Source organism: Rhea americana, unplaced genomic scaffold, assembly GCF_003343005.1.
Source record: "Rhea americana isolate MKP2758 unplaced genomic scaffold, rheAme1 scaffold_3, whole genome shotgun sequence".
Classification (NCBI taxonomy): Eukaryota; Metazoa; Chordata; class Aves; order Rheiformes; family Rheidae; genus Rhea; species Rhea americana.
The window spans coordinates 14933671-14953507 of NW_028186423.1; positions in this window are offsets into that span (position 1 = coordinate 14933671).

The window sequence follows — 19837 nt, forward strand, 5'->3', positions numbered from 1 at the left end:
AACACTTATAACGTCATGAAATCTAGAAATGTTAAGATTTTTCATATAATCTTTCTAATCATGCCCCTGAGATTTTTGTTGCCTACAGACTTTGTTGCCTACAGCTCAAGAGCAAAGTATATCAATGGTGAGGATCAGCTGTATAATACATGGCTGCATAAATGACCTTTTTTAAAGTGAAGGCAGTGCATGAATATGCTTCCAGTCTGACATTTTCAAATAAAAGATCAGTATTCCTAAACATGGAGACTTATGTTGAAACAAACACACAATATTTAGTTAGCTTCTTTTACCTGTCACCACCCTCTAGTGGAAATAATTTATCTTTATTTAAACCTCTATGTGAAGATGAACTTGCAATCCATGTTCAGAAATCCTTGCATTTCTCATGTTCTTATTGAAGATTTTACATTTTATTAACATTTTGAAGACTGATCAATGCAATTTTGGCTTCTTGAGCCTTCAGGTAACATGAATATAGAGGACATAGGGGCTAAGTTTAATTTTAGGTTGGTTGAACCAACCTTGATTGACCCTTGATTGGTCTATCTCTGCCCCKCAGTTACAAAGAAAAATCAGGGTGGGTGAAGAGACACCTATTTTAAGTATGAGTTAAGTAGATTGGATCCAGGTGTTAGAAAGGATTAAACTCTCCCATTCTACACAGTTGGTATTATCCTAGTGCTGAGAATTATATTGTAGGTATTTTCAGTTTTTCTATGTTAATTAATAGCTAGTGTAATAGAGTAAGTACAATTAGTGTAATAGACTAAGAAACTAGCATTCTTAGCCATTATTTTGAGATGTAACTGTAAATACAGTTACCTTAGTGAGAAATGCTTTGGATGAGTGCTGGGTAAGGCATGAAGCTTGTGTTTGGAGGAAGGATGAAACAATCTTTGCCTAAAAAGCGAAAAGGAAGAACAATGAACTTCTTCCTTGGCATGAGAAATCCTCAGTTGTCTCCCTTTYAGCAGAGTCAAAATCCATGTCTTTTCACTTGCCTTTCATGTCTGTGCTTCTGCGTTCTTCTCCATCTATGGAAGTTGTTACATTAAGTATTCCCTGGTCTTCTTTCCATGCACTTAATTTGTGCCCTCATCTTCGTCTTTTCCCCCATCCTTTCTTACTTATTTTATGATCTTAAATTATGTCCAGCTTCTGCCTTGTTCTGCCTGCTTTGTGGAAGTGGTAGACTTTTGACTGAAATTAGATTACACAGCAAGTTATACCAAAAATAAGAGGAGGTGTGGACTATGTTGAAAACAAGGAAAATTCATGAAACAGATGGCAGTAGTTTAAAGAAACTGCTGAAAAACCTAGATATTATAGGATTTGCAGCAACTTGCAGAGAATTATCTTCCCTGGGATGGAATGGAACAAAATAAATTGAATTTTGTATCAAAATAGCAAATCCAGGTATATATTACTAAGTAGAGCATTCACTTTCACATATGACTCACCAAAAATAAATTCAATTCAATCTTTTGTGCAGTCTCTAATTCTTAATACCAAAATGTTGCAGAAAACATTCCAATGGCTTCAGTTCATCATAAAGAGCAAGACCTTAATCCATTAAACTGACTCTAAGTTGACTGACATAGATTTCTTGATGAATGATTATTGGGAGAAAATAAACAGATGGTAGGCATCTTTATATCACATCAGTTTTATATGGAAAGCATACACAGTTGAATCTAAATGTAATTCATTCATTAAGAAAAGTATAGTAAACATACTCCACTCTAATTCTCAGAGTTAGTGTCATCTGGGAGATGTTTTCAGAAAAAAAAGTTATGTTGGAGGATTAGAAATTAAGAGTTCATCTCCTTTTAAAACTCAGTTGAAAGATGGCTTCTCTATGTTCTATCCTTTATCTTAGTGAATGAAAAATATGCCTCATTTTGTGGAATATTTATTAACTTCAGCTTGAGATGAGCTGAATCTTGATTTTTAATTCCTGTTTTCCTGAAGAAGTCCTATGCATTCTATTTCATACAACCAAATTTTGTTTGCAGTGTTATGCTGTATTTACAGTTCCCTTTTTTTAAAAATCACTTACATATTTAGTTCTGCTCTATTCTTGTATCATTTTAAGTTTAGATTTTGATGTCATTTCTATTATGATGGTGTGCGAGGCCAGCTTTCCCTRCTTCATGCATTAAGACCACTAGGAGAAATAGATTTGTCACATATACTTCCCTGAGACTATACCATATGAGTATTGTAGAACAGGAAAGGATCACATGCACCAGAGACTCTTCTTCCCTGTTTTTGCATGCTACTGAATTATACAGTATTTATTATAAACTGATTAAACTTAAAAATAACTAATTGCTTTCCACTTCCACATCGCTGTGGTTAGAGGACTCTAAGAACACTGTTGATCTAATAGAAACCTTCTTTTAATTCCCCAAATATACTTAATACTGGCTGATTCATACCCGTTCTTTTCTTCTGCTATTATTAATTAAAGTAACCTTTTTCCCTCCTAGATGTTTATTCACTGATGTATTTATACACAGCAATCACATCTCCGCCCAGCTTTTGTTTAGCTAGACTAAATAAGCTTGCAGTCTCATCTCAGAAATAGGCTTTACTAATTACTCTATTTGCCTTTCTTTTCATCTATTCTGGTTTGAAATCAYCTTTCTTTAGATAGGTGATGAAACCTTTACACAGTGCAGTCCTTCTRGGTCCTTGGCATTAATACTTCCGTATCTTTACTGGAAATCTTTTATCAATACAGCCTACAACAGTAATACCCATACAYAAGCTTCAGTTACATGCTCATCTGAGATCTCTGGAGTTTCTAAATCAGCAACAATTGCTTCAATGGATCAGTCCATTCATTTCTGAAATACATCTGTCCCTGGGAGGAAGWCTGCCTTAAAATGAACAATAGCACTATAAAAGTGCTCATTCTTTGAATGAGAACCAACATTATCTAGTGAAACTCTTGTGAGTCTAGAAGGAAGCATAGAAATAGTAGTGAACAATGCTCTGATAGTTTCATTTTAATATCTTAAATCAAAATTTAGAAAATAAAATAAAATTATATAATGAATTGCTTAAAACATTTTAAAACAACTCTCCCCTCAAAAAAGAAAAACATTTAAAATTGGATATGAAATTATATGAAGGATCTGAGCTGTAGTAACACGCCTACATGCCAGCTGCCATTACAGATTTTAAAGAAAAACTGTCAGAATTTAACGACTGTTACACTAAAACTGAAAATTATCAGTAATCTGTGAAGAGAAGAGGAGAGGAGAGGAGAGGAGAGGAGAGGAGAAGCAGAAAGTAAATTGCATAGGTGGAACGAAGAGGTTAGTGCTGCATCAGATCAAAGACCCTCCTTCATCACTCACAGGTTTTTTTTCTTTTATTTGTTTTTACTAGTTCTGAAGGAAGAGAGAAAGAATATGAAAAATAGAACATGAATATGAAAACAAATCTATAAATTTGATTTTATCTTAGATTCTGACAATCAATTTTTAGGAACTTCCTGACTCTGAGGTTGTATCCAGACCACTGTGTATCAGTCATTACTGGGTCTATCTTCCATCCTGTGATAAAGAATCCCACAGGTTAACTATGGAAGATGTCTTCATATTTTATTCAATACTGATAATTCAATCCCTGTCTCCTGCACCTTTTATTTTTTTTTCCTGAACTGTGAGAAATKGTAAGTATTCTCTCATGCCCTCCTTTAATTTTTTGACAGTGTAAATCACTATTTACATAAGTCATTTCTTTTCCAGTAATCTCTTCTTCAGCCTGAGGAGTCATATGCTACTAAGTGTCTCAGCTGAGTGTTGCTCAGTGCCTCAGCTCATGATCATCCTTTTGCCTTTCTTTACATCTGTTCTAAGATTAAGTGACCAAAACTTAAGTCAGTATTTGGTAACTAAATGTACCTTATAGAGGCATAAAGCTGGCTTGCGCTTGCTCTCAGTTTCTTTCCTGGTACTTCTCTGCTCTCCTTGCTTGATCCTGGGTGATGAGCTGATGCATGTGAAAAGCTGTTTGCTGTGGCTCCAGCGATCTTCTCAAGCAGTAATGGCTAATTCAGAGTAAATTAATGTCTCTATATATCATTTTCCCCAAGTAAATTCAATACTAATTTCAGCTGCCATTCTACTACTCTCTAACATGAGATTATTTGTATAGCTCTTTCAGACAGCTTTGGTTTTAACTGTTCTAGTCATCCTAGATAATCATGTGCAAACTTGTTACCTCTTCATGTTCTCCTCTAAAACATTTATGAATATCCACTGAAGGTACCCAGTGAATATACTTAGGGGAATCTATGGGTAATACTTAGTGAAAGCTGACAATTTCTACCTATTGTTTCTTATTTTTGGACCATAACACATACAATGATCATGTAAAAGTGTTTACAAGAGCTTGTTTCTTTGAGAACTGTTTAGTAAGGAAATCTAGAATAAGCTTGTTGTACACTGAAGTTTATTAATTGCACTGAAATATCTTAGAGGCAAATCAGACATCTGAGTGGAGGAGCTGTGGATCCACAGCATAATCTCTTCCAGTCCAATTCAATGAGACAAAGTTGCAGACTTAATATAAAAAGGTATACTTTATATGTGGATTAATTTAAAGTATGAATTTTAATTGCAGGTCTCTTAAAAGTTACAATACAAACATTAAAACCTAAGCAAGCTTTAAAAACTTGACAAAATTCTACAAACTGACAAAAGACTRTAGCACATGAACATTTTAAACTGACACAAATCCTCTCAAATAGCTTCTAAAACAAATTATTCTTAAAGTTACCTGAACTCTATACTTCCAGTTTACTTTTACTAAGTTTAAAATTAAGTTCTAACATCTATGCTTTAGATTAGGTCTTATTAAGTTAAGGCTGGAAAGTTCTAATAGTCACTTGATTAAAATAGCAAAACAGAGTTTTAGCCAAGTCCTTAGCTGCCTCTATCTAACTATCTAAAAATTTAATCTCTGATCTCAACTACAATTGTTCTTAGAGTTACAGTAATGTATACACACACTCTTTATTAATCAAAATAAAAGTTGAATAATAAGGATAAAACAAGCTGAGTAAATAGGCATACTTACTTTTTTTTCCAAGAGCCATGAAGTTTCCTTCACCTTTAGGGCTATTTGGTTTAGAGATGTTCTCACTTTGCCACCATGAAAAAGAGAGTCCTGAGAGATAATATAGACACTTGGTTTATTTAATTCTTCATCCTAACTGCTATAGTASCAAAATCAGGGTATTTTGGAGGTATTTTGATACAAAAAAGAAGACAAAGGCCATGGATTAAGAAACCTCATGAAAGGATAAATAGCTAAGAAATGGAAGGATGTCTAAAACCTGAGGAGGCAGAAAGTAATTAGAATCACAGAATCACAGAATGGGTAAGGTTGGAAGGGACCTCTGGAAGTCATCTACTCCAACCTCCCTGCTTAGCAGGGTCACCTAGARCATCTTAGACAGGGTTGYATCCAGGCRGGCGTCGAATACCTCCAGAGAAGGAGACTCCAYAGCCTCTCTGGGCAACCTGTGCCAGGGCTCTGTCACTCTCGCAGGGAAGAAATTCCCCCTCACGGTCAGGCAGAACTTCCTGTGCTTCAGTTTTTGCCCATTGCCTCTTGTCCTGGAATTACTAATGGTGGCATGGTATGAATTAGTAATTGTGATGTGGTGCAAGACTAGTGTACTTCAGAAGTTAATATCACTGTTCATAACTCATATATATGAACTGGAGGGGAGCACTGAYGTATTACCTCTATGTTTTTAAGAATTAAAATTGGAAATAGACCAGATCCAAAAAGTATAGCTCTAGTTTCAAAGGATTTAGATTGTGTAGTGACTCCACTAGAAATGACAAGCAGAAAAATTCTGCATTCATAAGATAATATTTCTAAAAAGTCTCAAGTGCTCTTCTCAATACAAAAACAGCTGAAAATAAGTACATACAGGAGAATATGAAAATGGTAATATAAGATAGAATCCATTTACCCTTCTGTTATATTTTCATTGTRCCATTTCAATTGCTACTGTTTCCCTACTTTAAGCTGCCAAATCATCCAGTGGCTTAATGGGGCTGCCAAGGATGGAAAGACTGCAAATCATCATCTATTTTTAAACCTACCTCCATTATCTCTGTAGCTCATTTACTCTTCTTTGACTGTATTTCAGTTATGTAAAAAATGCATGTGATTCTAGTCTTGTGCTGAAATCAACAACTTATGTGGCCAGAAGGAAGAATGTAATAGATTTCGCTATAATACTTTCTTAAATATAAGCAATTCTGGAAAGAATTACTGGTAAGCAGGTCAAATAGGATGGAGTAGTTGAATAAAACTGTCCTGGAAAAGAGATTGAATAGGTCCGATCAGGTCTTAGACCAGTTATTCCACTGTTAAAGAGGTGTCTCTGTATGCATTAAAAAACAAGCCGAAATAAACAAAAACAGAAGAATCTATAGAAAAAGCTGTGTTTACAACATAAAATGGGTACCTTATTTCACAATTCTGTCTGAAATGATTTTATTTCCTGAGTCCTGTTTCTTTGCTCCCAATATGATTCAACCTTTTATCCTGTTCAATAGCTTCTTCACAACTGATAAATCTCACCAATCCTGTGTCATCACTATTCTATCATTCAGTCTTTTTTTCATAATAGTATATGAGATAATGTCCAAGCCTCCAATCTCCACTTAGCGCAAAGAGTTTGTGAATGTCTCATAATCTACGCGATAAGAGGAAGCCTGTTTTTCTTCTGCCTCTCCTATGGTCATTAATATCTCCTTCCTCTCCATCTTGTCTCTCTCTCCTTCCTCTTTGCTCTAAGCTCCTTCATACACTGCCTATCATGWTCTCACAGGGATGAAGGCCAAAAAAAAGAATAAACCTCTCTCACAAAACTTGRCTTATTTCATTGCATGAAGTGTTTGTGGTGGTCATATCTGGTATCACAGCTGCTGTCATAGCAAAGTTCCCTAGGCATTTCTAAACTTACCAAACTGGCTACAGGTATAAATACATGATCACACTTTAGGTTTTACTATTCTGTCCAGTTTTGTCAAAAATCCTATTTGCTCATGGCCACCACTAGTAGCAAAACATGGCTGATGAAATGAAATGCTGTAATGAATGAAATGAGCTCTCTTCTCAGTTCTTCCTCCATCTTCACACTGCAGTGACTGAAGTCTGTGGGTTAGTACACAGGATGTCCTTCTTATATTCTTGCAAGCTATGACACTATAATTTCTACTGTCTGACATGTTCCATCTTTAATTTTCCTGATATACAATGATATTTTGACTTTCCCATGTACCAACGGTACAGAGATGAAGGAGAGCATTAGAAGCCAAAGAATGTTTTTCAAAGACACAAGTACTACATTCTGCAGATGTGGTGTAGCACAATCCCTAGACTGTCATGGCTTATTCTATGGCAATGCACATTTGACTTCTATTGCATCCCTGTAACCTTCTGAATGTACGCTACCGACYACACCTAATCTAACCATTACTTGAATATATTTTCAGATGCTTTTCTGCTTGTCCTTGTCAACACTTCACAAGCAATGGTCTAACTAGCTCATTTGTTTTGCCTTTTCTCTCAGCCTTCTGTCAGTGCTCTTCTTTTCTCCCAAGCCATGTGACTGAATTAGTGTAAAGCACTTTGTGTGTGTACCAAAGAGCAACTATAAAAATGAATCATACTGTATTTTTGAAAGGAGACCAAGATGKAATCTTATTACTTAGAATTATTCAAGCACTAATTTTTTTTCCACTAATAACAATGTACTTCATCTTACATAAGCAAGAACAACCTTTTTTTAATCAGCTTCATGGAAATTCATCTTTAAGATGTATTAACTGTGCTAGAGCATAATGTCATTCATGCTCATGGTATTAAATAAAGAATTGAGATTGTGGGACACTAACTTCCATTTTTTTTTCACCTGTGAGAAATGTCAACATTTTCAGTGAACTTTTTAAGGGGCTTTTTAAAATCTCTGGTAAGGGAAATAAACAAAATCTTTGTCAATTCATAGCATAATAATATGAGCTTCAGCTTAACTGAATGACTATTTTGGAATGCATGAATTCAGCTGAATGCTATCTTTACACAGAGTTTGGTGTAATTATTTAATTAATGGAAATGAAGTATTGCAGCACTGAAGGGTTTGAATAAGTGTTGAAGGACACTGTGGATAAGACCCATGGCTTGGCTGCAGCTCAGGGTAATTCACATATTCGAATAATGAAATGGTGAATTTTCATTGCTTGTCTCTCTGTTCCTTCTTTCAGCTTTGCATCATGATGGAACCAAAGAAATCTGTCTTCTGCCAGACAGCAAGAACTAGGTTGCTGGGGCAACATGCTGACTGCAAAAAGACTTTAAAATAAAGGTGGCTCATTTCCAAGTCACTATTTTTTGGTTTTTGTACCCCCCCTCCCCCGTCTTAATCAAAAAGACACACATTAGTAAGAAAGCCTTGCTGGAGGTTTTAGAATCAATAAACCTATTGTTTGTAGAAGGATTATGAATCMGAAATGAATGTTAAGCAGGTGAAAAATGCACACTAGTATTTCTCAACTTAAAAAATATGAAAACCCATAGTAGAAGTACATAAAAGTTTTAGGAATGTTTTAAAGAACCTCTTTAGAAAGTATCTGCTTAACTAAGAATTGGTTGCTAGGATTTACAGAGATTGTCACAAAGTTGTTCCAAAATCTGTTTCACTGAAATGCTAACTGGAYGAAAAACATGTTCTAAAAGTTAAAAGAGTTGCAAAGTATTCAGCTGCACACTTTCCATTGAATCAACTGGAATATGTGTAACCAAATTTAAGTTCAGTCCATTGGAAATGCTAGTTGTTCATCAAGAACATAATAATATTTCAAATACAAAGACAGAAAAAATTTGCCTTTTTAAGTAACTAAGATGTGACTCAGCAAAAAAAAGCACTATTAAAAATAATTGCTCAGAATATATCATCTTTTTTGCATAAGAACTACAATGTCTATTAACAACAATGATGACTTAAAGAGTGCTTGCCAGAAATAAACCCCACTGTGCTGAGGAGCTGAACAGTTTTCAGTTTTTCATATTAAACTGAATCTACAGTAGATACCAGGAAGCTATTTCAGAGATAGATTTTTATTGAATTACCACATAATACAATCCGACTGATTTTACTTGGTCTGATAATGAGCCAAAGGCTTAATTGCAGGATGTAGCCTATCTAATTTAGGTATCTTTTTATTCAGTGTTGGAAAACAAAAGGAAATGTTAGGAGAACACATCCACTTGGAGGCAGTTCACTAAATGTTCACTTAAAAACAGCTACTATGTGGAAAAGAGCATGTGGTGCCTGCCTTTTTACATATAATGTAGAGGTTAGAGCCTGAAATGATGTAATCTAGTCCATGTTCAGATTAAAGTGAATTAAACTCTCAATATAGAGTGAGGCAGAGATCCTGACTTTGTTCTCATATATACCCCAGTAGAAAGAATGGCCAAGAACAGCCAGAGAAGAAATAAAGGACTCCTCTGGCACAAACTCAGTATTCTTCCTTTCTGGAGCCAGGGCTCACCTGACCTGCATACAGGGATAGCCACACCACTGCATTATGTAAAGTAGAACAATCTGGATCAAACAGAAGGGATTATTTGTATAATAAAATAGAATATGTTGATTATAAAATTCCATCAGATTCTATGATTTTGTCACTCGCACACATCCCAAGGCCCACTTTTACTAGGTGCTATGCAGCTTTGAGAACSTGATGCCATTGGGAATTGAAGAAGGGAATAGACCAGCCTCAACACACTGGGATCTCTAATTCTGATGCAAGGAGTGCAAGGCGTTAAGACTGCAGAGGTAGATGACATGGATTTGACAACAACTGGGCACATAACATAGGAGTTCAGATGCAATGCACATTGGACTCTTGTCTGTGTGCTGTGGGGCTCTGTCCACATTGAATTATCTTATGGAAACTCTTTCTTTATGATGGCTCAGCAAATTTCATCAGGCAAGTAGCCCCCTTTGTAGTCCCAAATCCCAGTGGAAGGGATTCATTCTTTAGATGGCCTAGGAACTAAAATCTGATAGCTTGTTTCTTGAGTGGTTTGGTCCAGTGGTTTCATTGTATGAGATATGAAAGTGCTTACTGATTCATTTCTAAAACTGAGTAATTCAAATAAATATCCATTTTGTTAATACTGCTTGAACTTGACTATGAGAATGATTTTGAGAAGTTCAGCAGTTCAGACTGGTATAGATATGACAATCAGAAAAATGGAATTTCCAGTGCTCAGAGATCTAACCAGGTATCTTATGAGTACTGGGACACTGAATGCTAGACTTAAGAAAATGGAAAAGCATTTACATGTCTGATGCCATATCCACACCACAGGATGTAGCACAGTTTTGCAAATCTCAAATTAATACTGACTCAGGCAGATAATAATGCATCAATACAGCCGTGATGCTTTCAATCACCAAGCATCAAGCATCAAGCTCATGTAGAGCCAGAAGAGTTGCCTCTGCAGTGTGCCTTTTCCTATTTTCCACTTCTCCTACTAGTCTATGTGGAGCCAAGGTTGGTATCTCTGCAAGTATAGTACAGACATGATCTAAATCTGCAGAACATGAGGAAATACTTAAGAAGCACATCAGATGTCCCAKTTCACTTGCCCATACTTTAAACATAAAGGTATTTTTCCTGCTAACTTGATTATAACAATGAATATGTTTTGCATCATGATCTTACTGTCCTAGTATCTTTTCCATAAGACCATGCTGTCTTAAAATTAGCCACATTGTTGATGTTAATTACTTTAAAGTAGAACACAACAAGTAGTACCGATCAAGAAGAAAAACTTTTCTCAAAGAAATTATTTTTGTGGGGATTTACTTGTATCATTACATTTTCATTTTGGGGTGAAGACAGAAACATATTTTTTTTCTAAGTTAATACCTACTTAATTCATTGTTATCAGTCTTTCTAGAAAGAACGGCTGTTGTGCAGTATGTAGGTAAGAATTGCAGTACAGTGTGTGAAGAACTTGAGAACTATTGCTTGGAACATAATATGCAAGAGGGTGGGATCCTTAGGGATGCTATGAGACTAGGCTGCTGTATGGCTTTCTACATGGCTACRGAAGGGGGAAGACTGAAACTATGGAAAGAAAGCACTTGTCTGATTTTGGAGCAACTGCCTTTTAGTGTAGGACCTGCTTTGCATGAGAAGAGAAAAATAATTCTCATATTATCCAGACGGATTCTCGGTCAAGCTGCCGTGAAATTGGTGGATGAGGTAAGTGCTGCTGGGTGTACAGGTATATGGTGAAGGGGCTAGAGTCCTTCAACACTATTGTTTTATAAGTTAGTCACAGTATGAAACAGAAACTCTAATCCTGTTCAGAAAATCCATCAAGCTATGGAAGAAACACTTTTGGGGGGGATAAATTGACAATACTGAGAAATATTACACAGGCAAAGAGAACTTTCAGATGATTCTCCCTCAAGATATTATACAAGAGTGAAATCCTTGCAGGAGGACTGCATTCAACAAAGCATGCAGGTGGAAGTAGTCATCTTAGGCATTGCAGTAAAATTGCACTACTGAGGAGTATCTCAGTAGCATTTATTTCTCAGCTGAAAAYCCCTGCTTGAAACTGCTTCAGAATCAGGAAAGAATTACTAGCACTAAAATCCTCTTAAGTATGTTTAATTACTAGCTCAGGTAGGATTTCCTGCTTTGCAGAGCTGGGTGCGCACTCCAGCCAAGCCCCGATTCCACTCCTGTCTCTCTCCTCTGTGTCATGAAAAAAGGGCCAGGGATCTGGTGGAAGCTGTGCCTTAGTGTGCTTTCCTAGTCTGCSAAAAGAGGACCAAAACCAGGCAGGAAACAAAATAGATACAAGAGTAGATAYATTTAAAGAAATCGGTTTGCTAAGCAGGCCTAACCATAAGCATAATAAGTTAGGTATATAGCAAAGCTTTGTGGTTGCGTGATCAGTGAGATCTTAAGTGACTGCATGTGAAAGTAGGAGTTTCCCTTCCCTCAACAAGTCCTTGTTCCACTGCTTATCTAGCCTCATGGCAGCCCTGAAATCTGTGCTGTTCGAGGCACAACTAGTGTTTTCATTACTGCCCTCTGATTCTCTTCCTCCGTGGGCCTTCTTTACATTAGTACAACCTCTTTCCTCATCTCCCCTCCTCTCAGGCAGATGAAACCGTCATGCTTTTCCTGCGCAGAGCAATTTTGCTCCAGTACTTTCTTATGAGAGAGTAGTACTGCTGGCAAGGGATGAGGAAAAGGACTGTGGCCTGCAGCAAGGAAGGTTAACACTACTACCCAAGACAGAAGAGTGGTGAATGGGCTGGGTGGGAGAAGAGGACAGTGGTGAAGATACTGCAGCAAGGTCTTTACTGCTAAACAGCAGAGGGCTGGGTSTGATCCTCAGCTTACACTCTGGGACCTTTGGCCCTCAAGCACACACTGATCTCGTATATGCAATGTTGTACTTTCCCCTGAGATACCTCTRGACTTCATGCTTACTGGACATGTGCCCTTTAACCTTGTCCGTATCGCATGTCCCTTGCCTGAAGGGTTTTTCTTGGTGGGAGCTGTCTGGAAGAGTCTGAGGCAGAGATAGGGGAGAGAGCAGACAGGTCAGCAGTGYGAACGGTCAGAGATCTTGTTCCCGGGCAAAGCAATTCTCCCTGTATTTTAGTAGAGCAGATATTGTTTTCAGCAACCAGACGCATGGAGCAGGAACTCTTTGGCCTATGTAAGTCAGTGCAAGGTGAAAGACTGGACTGGTACTGTAAGAGCTGCTGTGGCACTACAGAATGAATGCCTGCACAGTAATGTCTCATATAATATAGACCTTATGGTACTACTTTGATATAACTGTGGTGCTGATACTATAAGACTGGGAGAAAGGGATCAGTTTCTCATAGCAACGTGAGAAATTCAAGTACAAATCTCAGCAGAGCATGTGTACCCCAAAACAATGTTGCTGGATTGAGCAAGAACTGGCAACAGTCTCACAATTCAATCCAACTCCGTTCAATTCAGTTCAGTTCAGTTCAGTTCAGTTCTTCAGTATTTTGTTTTTTGTATGTTAAACAACTATTTCTTAAACTAAAATGAAAAAGAATATATTTATTCATGGTCATATGTCAGATATGTTTGCCTCACTTTTTTTTTTCCTATTATGTCCTTGAACCATAATTTAATTTAGGCAAAGTATTGCTCTCTAACTTTTTGTCCCCATGACATTTATTTTAGTTAATATCTCAGGAAGTGCTTTTTGAATGACTCCAAGATTTATTTTTTGTTCCTTTTGGAGCTATAGACAAAATTGCTAATTTGGTAGTTTAAAACACTTGGGCACAACTAATTGTTCTTTTTTTTCTTTTTTTTTCCCAGCAGATTCAAATCTATACTAAATAAACAAGGATGAGAGAGAAACAAAATCACATTTATCACAGATGAATATACTGAATTTTAGATAGCTCTTCAGTTTCCATAGTTATTCTAAGACCTGGTTGCAGTAGGTACCTAAAGAATTATTTCTATATCGTATCATGAGTCCTATCTTCTAGGTAAAACTCTCAGTCAGTTGTTCTCAGCATCACAAGAGCAGTGTTGATGTACATTTTAGTTTTTCATCAGTGAAAAGATGCTTATTTGTTTCTACCCTTTAGAACATGTTATCACACTGCTATCACAGCACCAGCACTGGATATAGGTAACAGCAAGATTTGGGAGCAATTAAAATTCCAAGTTATACTGTTACATAGTGCCAGGAACAAAACCCAGTAACATAATGCACCCACAATGTGCCATTGCAACTGAAAACCAGAAAGCATCAAAAACTCTATTCTGCTTGTTGTAGTTCCAGGATACAGTTCTTACAACATTATCTGCACAGTAGTATCACTCTGACTGTTACACTGAAGAATAGTTTCCCCTAGGCTAGACTAGAGAATATGCATCTGAAGACATGAGAATGCTATAGATGTCATGTTAGTGAACTATGAAAAGGAAGAAATTTTCACACAGTTTTACAGGAAGAAAAACTGCAAAAGTGATATAGTATTGAGTGACTGGGAAGAGTTGGTAGAAGTACTCATATATTACAGAAGAACAGCATCAGTGATGCTTAGTATTCTCAGAGCTAAATAGTGTCAGCACTATGAGATTTTAAGATATAGCTCATTAATCAGAGGAAAGATGCAGTTTTCTTTCATTGCCATAGACTAATGGATGTATGATGTAYATATAATCTGAATAGATTTTTTATTCAGTTATGTGTTTGATTCCACTTTTAAACATTCTATGAGCAATCTGCAATTTGTTATTACTTCTTATTATTACTTATATCTATGTTTACTAAAAAGACTCTTACATTCAGCACACAAAATAGGAAACATACAGATCAAAAAGCCTAGTTGTTGTAGGTTTCTCTGACGAAGCTCTGAAAGAATGCTCTACACTGAATGCAGTTCAAAAATTAAGTAGGGTAAATTACACTGGAGTAGCATTTGTCTTTTTCTTCATTTACTCTTTCTGGAGTTAATCTGAATCTGGTAGGATTCATCTGGTAAAATGAAGATGTCTTAGTACTTTAGAGATCAATTCTTCTCACTCTAATGCAGAGAGCTGAAGTACATCAACATAATCATGCTCTAAAAGTGCTTATTTCATCCATTGCCTGTAAAGTTTTTCATACTGGATGACTAATTCAGATGTAAACATCTATATTTTAAATGTTTAAAATTAGTGAGTTAAATCTATTACTCCTTCCCTCCTCACTKATATCAATTGAAAGTGTAAAGTTGGATGGGAACAATATAAGCTTTAAAGCTCCATTCTGAATTATGTTTTCTCTTTTTCAGTTTTACTCTCACTTGGACAGGAATTCCCTTATATTTATCACAGAAGAACCAGAGCAAAAAGATCTAATTGATAATTAACAAAGCTAAAGGGAGGACTTCAAGATTAATATCACAAAAAAGGAAAAGCAGAAAGGGAAAAGGAAGAAAAGCAGGTAAGGGAGAGGAGAAGGAAAGAAGGAAGGAAGAAAAAAGTAAAAGAAAGAAAATAGCAAAACAGAGAAAGAAAAGATTTTTAGGAATAATTTCCCATATTTTTCAGCAGTCTTAAATACTTCTGTTCATTATGTATATCCCTTATTTGAATAGAATCAAATATATTCTATATAAAAGAGAGATTTTTTTCTTGAATGTTGATGTCTGCAGTTGTGTACCAATCTGATGTGTTGCTGCTTTCAGAAGAATGAGAAGCAGAATGTAAAATAAGTGATTCTTTCATATCCACAAACATCAGTGTACTGCAAAGTTGACATACAGCCACTACTTTTAAGGGCAACAGTGTAATTCCAATGTACACAAAGGAATTTTAGTTGTATAACTATAAGGAACAAAATTCTTTCTTTAAAATATATCGGTTTACTTGTCATCAACCTAGATTTCCGCTTTTTGTTTCCTTTATCAGATGGGTGAACTTAATACATCTCAGCATGGCAAAGCATGTACTCAAGTATTCTGTTTTGTATTTTAGGGATTGGGCCCATACCCTCAATCACTACACAATGAAAGGATTATACATTAAAAAGAACTGTACGCAATCAAGAAGAAATTTTAATTAATCATAAATAGAACTGGTTTTGTGGAAATAATTTGACCTGACAGTTCAAGGTTTGATCAGCACATCACAGAGATTAAGAATACTTTTGACTTGAACAGACAGAATCCCAGAGAGTCACTGCAGTCTGAAATACTTTAGAAAAGCTAATGTGTACAGATCACGTAATGTCATTGTTTCTCTTAATGCTTCCATTCCATTAGGAACCAATGCGGGACTCTTTTAACTTCCGAGAAACCTTCCAATATCACGCTGTCCTGGTCAACACTGAAGCAACAGAGATTACAAGACATCAAACTACAATCTTTTATCCCATGTTCTGTGTGTATAAAACAAGGAGTCAGCTTCCCTTTGAAGTACTAATTGACTGTCTGTATCAATCAGCACCTAATCCCTTTCCTGCATGCATTTAGGTCTCCACAGTAACTGAGCTGCCCTTCTTTGGGGTCTAGGTTGTGAAGCACTTACAGTAAATGTGTAGTACGTAAAGGGACTAATTGATCTCAGTCTTAGAAAACCCATCTAAAAGCAACCAGACCTCCTAATTCATGCTTTAGTCTAACAGCAAGCAGATGAACATGAGCTGAGTGAAAAGAACTCAGAGAGTACATTAAAAAGTTAGCAATGAAAAAGAGGCATCTGATTTTATTTATTACTTTATTTTTTTACATAGATTATCCAGGAACAGGGGGTACCACAGATTTACTGATTGTTCTGGGTCCTCATGTTTGAGGTTGCAGAGGTAATCACAAAGAATTTCCTTGATGTTGTCAGGCACAGCTCTAATCACTATCTTGCTCATTACAAGTATTGTTAGTACAAGACCTTAAAGATGCATTTTACTCATTGCTGGGAGCACAAGCCACACACAAGTGATCYTTTAGAGCTGATAGCCTCAGAGTCTAGCCAGGAGACTAAAGTGAGTTGCACTTATTTGATTGTAATCTCTGCTCCTCCCATGAAATTGAGATCAAGAAGGAGCCTATTTGGAATGTGCGTTAGTTATAGGTAAAGGGGGAATGAAAGGGACATAGTAAAGGGGACTTGAAGGACATTTTCCAGTAAGTACTGCTCTGGGAAGTATAAGAGAAAACAATGTCATAGACCAGAGTAAATAGCCAAAAATATAGGTGCTCAGATGCACAATTAAAAAAAAAAAAAAAAACCACAGTCTGATGAGCAGTAAAAGTTTAGACTTAATGAACACAGACTTTTCAGGGAATATTTCTCTTTCCTTCCTGGCACATAGCATTTATGCCCATATATTTACTCCTTAACTTAAAATATTATTTCACACACTAGTGTAGTGTGTAATGTGTAGTATTAACATTACGGACCCAAGGATTAAAGGTAGGGAGGTTTTATATTCAGGCAAGATTCATTACTACAGCGTAAGAGGAATCATGCCTGTGCTATTATCACTGGAAACTCACAGTATGGATATAAGATAGAATATTTTAAATATAGACTGGAAAGGTCTGAAGAATTCTTACCTTTGCTAGACCTCAGTTTTATAGAGAAGTAGATGACACACTTGGCTGAAAATGTTTCCTGTCAGGTATAGGCACAAAATGTATTGACTGAGAACTGAGAACTTCTAAAATAACTAGCAATTCTGTGTGCCTTTCTTTTAGGGTATCTGGCTTGCCATACCATAGCAGAGAATTAGTTATTAAGAAACATAATTTTTTGGAAAATCATTCTACCAGTCCCTTTTGAAAATCTTTGCCAGTTTTTGTCAGACACTTACACACAGTCCAATTAAACTTTTGTGAGTTTGATCTTGGATTAGCTTKTTATTAGGCAATTATTTTGAAGTGCCTTGGTATGGTTTCTGAGGTCACCTTATTTTTGTTTTTATTTAAAGACAAAATAGGAGAGTGTAAGAACTAGGTTGGTCTCCTGGGTGGTCACTTAAAACATGTTTCTACATATGACCAGGACAGCCATAAAGATGCACCATGTAGCTATGTAGTGAGGGGATCAAGAGTGGATGGTAGAAAAATAAACAAATCAAGCAAACAACATAATCCCACTTGTGCTACAGCTGCCTACCCCTTAGTAACATTTTTTTTCTATTCCTCTATTGCTCCCTGAGCAGTAACTACCCAATAATACTCCCCTTTCAGAAAATGTCTCCATCTTTAGAAAAGATGAAGTCTAAAGCAAAATAACCATGTCATGCCGACATCAGGGGATCCTGATCCTGTGCTATGGCTTTCCTCAGATTTGTTCATTTGGGTGGAGAAGTTGTAGTGAGTCCTCTTGAGTAGAACTGGGTTTGTCTAGGGAAGAAAACCCCGGCCCCAACCCATATGGGGCCCTAACCTTTCTCTATAAGAAGGATGGCTAAAAGGAATCAAAGCSCTGATGCTAGTCACTGTAATATCACAGGGTTTGAGTTTTTTAACTGGTCATTCAGAGTTCTTGCTTTGCTAGGGAGATGAAGTAGACTGATGTTCATGGAAGTGTAGGAAATGGGAAAGAATGAGCAAAGTTGTGTTCAGTCAATCGAATTTTCTAATTCCTCCTCCTTCTGTTGCCCATGTAGGAATGGCATTTGGTGATTCCTTACCTTTAGTAATATTTGCTTGAGTCTTTCAGCAYCCTTAGTTGATTGCTTTTTCCTAAGGGATGGGAAGTGAAAAAGGGCTTCACTTTTAGCTCAAATTCAGACATCTGAGTCTGATGTTTAGATTTTTCTGGTGTGAACTGAATACATACCTGCCTACATATTCTCTAGGACAACCCAAACATTTTCACAAAATCATAATCCATGACAAATATTTTTATCAAGATGAATTTAACTATAAATTTTTAAAAGGAGAGAGATTCTGATAAAAATAATAGAAAGTACATGATYATACCCTGATTCACAAGAGAAACTACTAAAATTACACTATGGATAAAAGGATAGAATGGGTACATAAGACGGAACAATTCACAATTTGGATTAGAACAGGCCTAAGGACAGTCTGAAGACTGTCGGACTTTATCCAATGAGATTCTTGTAACGTGGAGGGGATGGACAAATATAAATGACCTTGAGCTAAAATGGCTAAAGAGTAAACTGAAAAATTGGGACCTTAGTCTATTTCCCGAGGAATTTATTTTGTATCTATAATCTAAAATGGAAAATCCTAGCTTTTTAAAGTCAGAAGTGTTTCATCCACAAATCCATGGGTCCTGATGGGATGCACCCATCAGTACTGAGGGAGCTGGTGGRTATTGTTGCTCTCCATCATCTTTGAAAGGTCRTGGAGAACTGGAGAGGTGCCTGAGGACTGGAAGCAAGCCAATGTCACTCCAGTCTTCAAGAAGGGCMAGAAGGAGGACCCAGAAAATTACAGGCCAGTCAACCTCATCTCCATCCCTGGAAAGTGCCCATGGAACAGCTTGTTCTGGACGTCATCTCCAGCATATGGAGGTGATCAGGAGTAGTCAGCATAGATTCACCAAGGGGAAATCATGCTTAACCAGTCTGATAGCCTTCTATGATGAGATGGCTGGGCAGATGAGGGGAGAGCAGTGGTCATTGTGTACCTTGACTTCAGCAAGGCTTTTGACGCTGTCTCCCATAACATCTTTCTACATAAGCTCAGCAAGCRTGGGTTAGATGAGTGGGCAGTGAGGTGKACTGAGAACTGTCTGAAAGGCAGAGCTCAGAGGTTTGTCATCAGTGGCGTAAAGTCTAGTTGGAGGCCTGTAGCTAGCAGTATTCCCCAGTGCTCAGTACTGGGTTCCATCCTGTCCAACTTCTTCATCAATGACCTAGATGGAGGAACAGAGTGCAAGTTTGCTGATGATACCAAGCTGGGAGGAGTGGCTATGCACTCGAGAGCTGTGCTGCCATTCAGAGAGATCTGGACAGGCTGGAAAGTTGGGTGGAGAGGAACCTCCTGAGGTTCAACAAGGGCAAGTGCAGGGTCCTGCACCTAGGGAAAAATAACCCCTGTGCACCAGTACAAGCTGTGGGCTGACCTTCTGGAGAGCAGCTCTGCAGAGAAGGACCTGGGARTGCTGGTGGATGACAAGTTGACCATRAGCCAATGTGCCCTTGTGGTCAAGAAGGCCAACGGTCTCCTGGGGTGCATTAGGAAGTGTTGCCAGCAGGTGGAGGGAGGTGATCCTGCCCCTCTCCTCAGCCC